This window comes from Notothenia rossii (genome assembly GCF_949606895.1).
Source record: "Notothenia rossii genome assembly, chromosome: 10".
NCBI classification, from domain to species: domain Eukaryota; kingdom Metazoa; phylum Chordata; class Actinopteri; order Perciformes; family Nototheniidae; genus Notothenia; species Notothenia rossii.
Window position 1 is genome coordinate 34114148 of NC_136908.1, and position 7308 is coordinate 34121455.

Sequence of the window (7308 nt, forward strand, 5' to 3'; positions counted from 1 at the left end):
CAAAACTGTGCATATCTTATACTTATTTGATAACTACTATATCCCTTGGTGTCCTACCTTAGTTCAGAAGTAGACGCCGTTTTTTACGTTCCGCATATACGTCCACTATCCCCTCAGGTGACAGCTGTGCGGTTATGTCGTCCTCAATGTGAAGAACCGCAAGTGAGGAAAATCTTCTTCCTCTCATCGTTGACCGCAGCCAGTTCCGAATTCTCCTCATTGCAGAAAAACTTCTCTCAGAGGTGGCAGATCCGATAGGCAGAGTCAGTGCCAACTGGAGCATCTTGTATAGATTTGGATAGCTCTCCTTTTTAACAGTCTTTCGGAGATGCTCAAGTGCAACAGGTGCGACAGCAGAGGCTTTAACAAGGTCCATCTCTGATCCAAGAAGGAGAGGGTGAATTTTGAGCAGCTGTGCGTATTTTTGTACGAGAGGTTCAATTCCTTTTTTCTCGCATTTAAACACTGCTCCACATGCTCGTGCCAGCTCTATGGACTCTCCCGTGAATCGTCTGTCTAGTTCGTTGATGAGGGTGTCCAGCACAGGGAGATTGAGGTGCTGCTGATATCCAGCTGTATCACTCTGTGACATTTGTGCGCCACTTTCATCAGTTTCTCTTTGGCCCAAAGTAGTTGTAACCAGGAAACTGTCGAGGGAGGTCGGGGGTTTTGTAACCCGTTTTCTTTTGGGTGCAAGGGGACCCGGAGTCTGACACTCAACATCTGCATCCCCAGGTACTGGCACGTTGTTGTCCCGGCAGAACTGTTTCACTGATCCCCACATATTGCTCCACGTATCTGCTTGTCTCTGAGATTTGAAGTGCGCCTTCAGGTTGTCGGTAAGCGCTGCAGCTTCGGAGAGTGTGCTGCTGGAGGACTGTAGGGCCTTGTGCGTAACATGAATCACACGCAGTATGTCTTCCAATACAATAACACATGTAATGAAAGACATTCTGGTCATGTGGGCATAAAGGCCACTGGCCTCCACAGACCACTTGTCTCCCTCGTCACTCATTTCTCTCAGGCACCCTATAATTGCAGAGTAGTGAGTTTTAACGGAATTCACAGATCGCCACTTGTACGCCCATCTTGTCTCACTTGGCTGTATTATTTCAGTTTGTTTCAGATTCAGTGATTTCTGCATTTCAATGAATCGATGATGGTTTGACGGCTCTGCAAATACAGAGTAGAGTTTGTCAATGACGTTCAGGAAAGTTTTCACGCTGCGGTTGACAGCACAACACTCCACAACCACCAGATTTAGTTTGTGTGCCATGCAGTGCACGTACACTGCGTATGGGTGGGTCTCTTTGATGCGCTGCTGCACACCAGAAACGTGACCAGACATGACGGAGGCACCATCGTAACTCTGGGCAACAATTGGGATATGTTTCAGTCCACACATCTCAAGTCCTTTGTTTATTGCTTCCACAATCCCAGCCGCATTGCGAGATGCTGAGCAATCAATAAAACACAAAAAACGCTCCTTGATTTCAAGCTGCTCTGCATATCTGATACATACTGATAATTGTTCCGTTTTGCAAGACCTGGCCTCATCTGCAATTATAGAAAAAAATCCAGTATCCTGCACTTTCTCTTCAATTTCTGCACGAACTAAGTTAGCGCATATGTCAATGACTTCGTTCTGGAAATCCGGGCTAGTAGCATTGAAATAGTTGGACTGCATGTTTTTAAAAGCAGAATCATACTTGGAGAAAAATCCACAAACCTCAAGAAAATTCCCACGCGACTCTGACTCGCTTCCCTCCCGATGCCCACGAAAAGGCAATCCGAGTTTGGACAACAGCCTCACAATATCAACAATTTTGCACAAATAAGATCTGTTCTTCTCAACAGAATCTTTGTGGCTTCGGGAAAGTTTCGCTGCAATAGATCCAGAAGATGCAGTCACTTTATAGTTATCCCATTTAACCATGCAGTTCAGATGGGCCTGGGATTGTGCATGTTTCTCCAGTTTGCTGCTTAGTTTTTTCCAGTCACTCAGGCCCTTTCTAAAGGAATCCTCCACACCGCTGTCAGTCTGGAAGTGGCGGCATGAAAAACAGAAGACGGCATCAATTCGTACTGAATATTCCAGCCAGGGATAGTTCTTGTAATAGTACGTGGAAAATGATCGTTTCGTTTTCCCAAACATTTTTGAGGGGAAATTGGATAAAGTAGGCTGCTTGGGACAGCTGTGCTTTTCCCCAAGATCATCATGACCCACTGACGGCCCCGGTGCCGGTGGTCTCCCTGCTGTGGGGTTAATGTTAGCTGGTCCTGCTAATCCAGAGCTCTCCGCTGTGGGGCTAACGTTAGCTAATCCAGAGCTGCTCATTTGCGTGTCTGCCACTTGACATTGTGACGGCTGCTGGTTGGTAAAGTTAGGCTCAGTCGGTGGCTCTTCTGTTGTTGAAGCTGAAGACGAAATTGGACGTTTTAAAAATCGCCGAATATCCATTACTGCTAATACAATAGCTGAATCACTTGGATACAAAAAAAGCGAGGGAACTTTTGTCTTTAACCTCACACGTCACACACACACACACACACACACACACACACACGTCACAACCCTTTATATATACAGTCTATGGTCACAACATGCGACTGCTCAAAAATGAAATTATTTCAAACAAAAGATGATATTATTCATATTTGTATTGTAACAATCATTTTATTACATCTATTAAAATATTTATATATACAAAATATTTGTATTGGAACAGTTTTAGACTTAGTAATGCTATAACATATTTCAGCCACCAGGGGGGGCAATGCCCCCCCTGCCCCCCCGCAAATTCCGCCTATGGAAAGCACTAATAAATGTAGTTTCATCCACTTGAGTTTACAAAAATAATCGATTTGTTTTTATATCACATCCGACGGGAGGAAATTCAGCAGCTCTCACTACCGATTTTTAATCCTAATTTAATCATCATCTTCACCACGATCATTTATGTTTATGTTCGCCGAATTGACATGAAAGCACTGACAAATATGAATATACTGTAGTCAACTTCATTAAAACGTTATTAACGTGCCTAAACTCAGTAATTCACCATTTCTACGCATGACAACACACTTTGTCCGTGTTTGGCTCTCTCGCCGCACAGTGAAGCGTTCCCGCATTGACGTCACTTCCGGCTTCCCCCAAAACCTCAAAATGAGGAAGGAATTTTCCCGCGATGTTCGAAATTATTGATATTTATCGGAACGGTATCGCTTTTTCTTTTTTAAACTGACGGTTCGAGATTACTAATAGCCCACTATTTCATTGCACAACAGTTGTTGGGTTCGTGTCACAGGCTCTTTAATGTATGATTGAGACCTGTATGACCAATAGAGAGGCGAAGTCCCTCCCTTTCCGGGGGAGCTCATGGGACCCCGGAAGCGGAAAATTATACATTGAATTCAATGGAGAGAGAAAACGTATCTTTCGATCCCGTTTGAATTGTGCCACGAACTACACATATGATGTTTGTCAATTTAAAAGAACATTTTGCAAGTCAAAAAAATAAAAATGTGTCGTAAAACTGTGAAGTAACACATTTTGTTGTGTTAAGCCGCTCAGTGAACTACATGTCTCTGGTCCCGCACAATACGCGTCACCAACATAAAGATGGCCGTCACGTTGGCACATTTCACCTCATTCTTTCAGAATGAGAATAAAAGTATAAAACGAGGTGAAAATCACTACAAGTCTGGGCATGTTGAGAGCTGTACATACACGAAAGGGGAGTTAGTCGGTTCTGTAAGAGCCAGCATGCGGGACCGGCTTTACAAGGTTTCGGTGAGTAACATGAGTGCAATGTTTAACGTTAATGTCAGTCAATAAGGAGGAGAATGAAAAAGAAGATGAGGAACCACAGACCCGGCATATAATGACTGCAGTGTGCAGGGCTGTGTTAATTTATGTTAATGTTATCAAGAGCATTAGTTGACTGAGAAAACCGTCAAGAAAAAAAGTTTAGCGATGTTACGAGTCGACTAGTATAATATGCCCACGGCTGTGATTGACAACCTGGACAGCCAGTCAGAAGCTAGAATGCCAACCTAGAGAGCCAATCAGAACCTAGAACGGGTGTACTGTATACAGGTGTGTATGCTATGGATAACATTAGTGTTCACAAGAACAAGGTACACTCCCGTGTTTTGTTTTAGTTGCTCTTCAGATTGAAGCGGACAGTTTTATATCGACTATATGTGTGATCTCCTTTTTACATCTCGTTGTGTCATTTGAGTTTATTTGCTGTGTGTAGATTCAAGGATTTTGGTTATCTTGTCAATTTGTTTGGTTATCTAGGCACAGCTGTGTGTGACTCCCTCTGGTACACTGGTATGTGTTTTCCTAATGTAGAGAGCATTGATTAATTCATAAACTACACACTGAGTCTAGATCCTGACCAAATCCTTTATTTTAATCAAATGTTTTTCAAAAATGTAATACACATTTAAAAAAATACAATGTACAATCACAACCAATACAACACAAATTACAAAAAATACAGAAAAAACAAACAATAACAACAATCAGACAAGAGGACAAAACTATGGAAAAATAAACCCTCCCACCCCCAGATCCGGACCATCCTTGTATTGCTCATTCAATCTATTATAGCATGTTAACAAACATGGTACTTACTTTATTTGTACAGATCTACATGGGAGAGGATGGCACGATGCAGAGCGCTGTCTGTGGTTGTGCACGGGGGATGTACAAATGCAGCCACGCTGCAGCATTGGCAATATTTGCCATGTGGCAGATCAGCTCCACAGAAGTTGAGTGCCAGTGGAGGAAGCCTGGCACTTCAAAAGTAGTCCAGCCGGTGTCTCAACTCTACCAACAGCAAGAGGAGACATACAACCCACTGGCCAGAGACATCGCCACTGAGGAAGTAGACTGGTTCAGGTCTGCACTGAGGGGCGCAGCGTGGCATGGCATGGCTTTTGTCACCTGAGCCAGAGCTGCAGCCTCAACATCAGGCCATTTTCAACGTGCCGGAGCTGGTGAAGGAGCATGGGGGTCGTGGGATTGAGGCAATTCTTGCCTCAATGCGACTGAGCAGAGATCAGCAAGCTGCCATCCAGACAGCCACCGTAGGACAGCGGACAAATCCTCAGTGGCAGCTACACAGGCAGGGCAGGTTGACAGCCAGCAATTTTGGTGCTGTGCTGAGGTCGGGACTTTCATCCACTCCATGCGCGTCCCTCATGAAGAGGGTGCCTGGGGGGTACAATTTAGACAGAGTCATGGCTGTCAACTGGGGAGTTGTAAACAAGGTGTGTTTGGCCAGTGTATTTGGCCTTTTAAGTGTGACACATATGTGGTGATAAATGCTTCACTTGACCACTGTTCCTAAATAAAAAAAAGTTTTCTGCATCGTCAGTCATTTTTTCCAAATAATTACCAATATTTCACAAATTCTTCATGTCAACTTAAGAGCACAGCTGTATGTTGAGTGTCAGCTTTGCTTGGTTCATCTTACTGGGGGCAGCTACATGGATGTTGGTGCAGTCCAGAATCATTTTGCAGTTGAAGGCAGAATGAATTTATTATTGACTCAGAATGAAGCACAACTTCACGTCATACAATACATTGACTTTATTTGTAATTGTGTAAAAAAATAAAGCATTGATTAGCAAGCAGGACCTGCAGGAACAGAGAACGGTGATGGATGGAGCTGGGAAGAGAGAAGAATAAAGAAAACAGATCAACCTATTATCGGATATTAAAAATTCAATTTCAAAACAAGTTGCCGCTCCTACAGTTTTCTAGTATGTAAAGATGGTTTTCACATGACCTATGCAAAATATCACACTCAATACATGCGTGTCTCTGGGGGGTGCATTGTGCCTTTGATGTATATAAATAATATACCATAACCAAATACTATTACGTACAGTGGAAATCAGGTTGCCAGAGCAGGTCAGTGTGCATGTTCCTCAGGGTCTCAGCAGTTACAGGTGAGGTAAAGAAAATAAAAGAGAAAAAGGTCAGTAACAACACTTTAAAGTAACAACACTGAATAATTATCTCTTTTAATAATTTTCTCTCAGTAATCACTCAACTACTGTCTTTCCAACAAACAGATTGACTCACCCTCACTGTCATCACAATGACACATGTCCAGAAGAATGTCATGCAAAGCTCCCTGCCTGCCTGCCTGCCTTCCTTCGACTCTCCCTGAACTGCTTCCTTAGCACCCGGTGGAGGGCGCAGTAGGCTACTCTTCAAATGTTTCACGAAATACTTACCATGATGACTACTCTTACTGTTTAACATTTTGGTGTACTTCATGTAATAAAATAATAACTTCATGGTAAGGCTACTAAAAATGACAAGGCTAAGTAATGTAATGCTAACTAACGTGCTCGCTACTCGTCGCTACTAGCTAGGTAGCTAACTTGACTATGTTCCATGCACAACATGTATATTACCTATGATATTACCTGATATGTCTGATCCAGCGACTCCTGGTCCTTTCATCAGACGGGAAGCGATAGAACGAGCAAGTGGTATGATCACTTTTGTGATTACAACATGGTACAAAGCACACAGGCATCTTGTAAAAGTGAATTTATTGGAGCAATCTCTTATATTTATTGGAGGTAATAAATCAGTTATGAAATCTTCTTCTTCGCTTTAATTACGAGTCTCAACCACTTGGAGCATTATCGCCTGTGACATCACATACGCGACCCAGAATGGGATTTGGGATTTGTAGTCTTTGTAGTCGCGTATCTTTCATAGTCTTATATTTCAACAGTTTTACGACAAAATGTGACTTTTTTGACATGGAAATGATTGTTTAAGATTGACAAACATCATGTGTGTAGTTCGTGGCACAATTCAAACAGGATCAAAAGATACGTTTTCTCTCTCCATTGAATTCAATGTATAATTTTTCGCTTCCGGGGTCCCATGGACCGGAAGTAGATGGGCGTGACTTCGCCTCTCTATTCTTATCTGAGAAATGACATTTTCCTCCCTTCTTTTAAACCCCACCTTCCTTCCATCCCCCACATACCTTTGAATTTTATAAAGATGTCTTCCTGTATCACTAAGGTCCCAATGATCTTGCCATGTTGTTTGTGCATATTTCTGTATGAATGTTTTAACCTCCGCTTTACTGAGTAGAACTTCTATGTCTATGTTCATACTTCTGAGTGTTTGTTTGGCCAGAATATCCACCTGTTCATTACCCTCCACACCAACATGAGCAAGAACCCAGATGAAACGAGTTGCTATGCCTTTGATTAGCATTTTATATAAAATTAGATATATTTCATTTATTATGTCCATTC

The 7308-nt window shown here is 42.6% G+C and overlaps 1 long non-coding RNA gene across 1 annotated transcript; it reads right to left on the bottom strand.

The window, feature by feature from the left end:
• Positions 1-5586: 5586 nt before the first annotated feature.
• On the bottom strand, positions 5587-6817 carry LOC307023386. Its single transcript, XR_013803691.1, has 2 exons — positions 5905-6817; positions 5587-5684 (listed from the first exon to the last, which is right to left on the bottom strand). It is a non-coding gene; the product is annotated as an uncharacterized lncRNA (long non-coding RNA).
• Between the last annotated feature and the right edge of the window lie 491 nt (positions 6818-7308).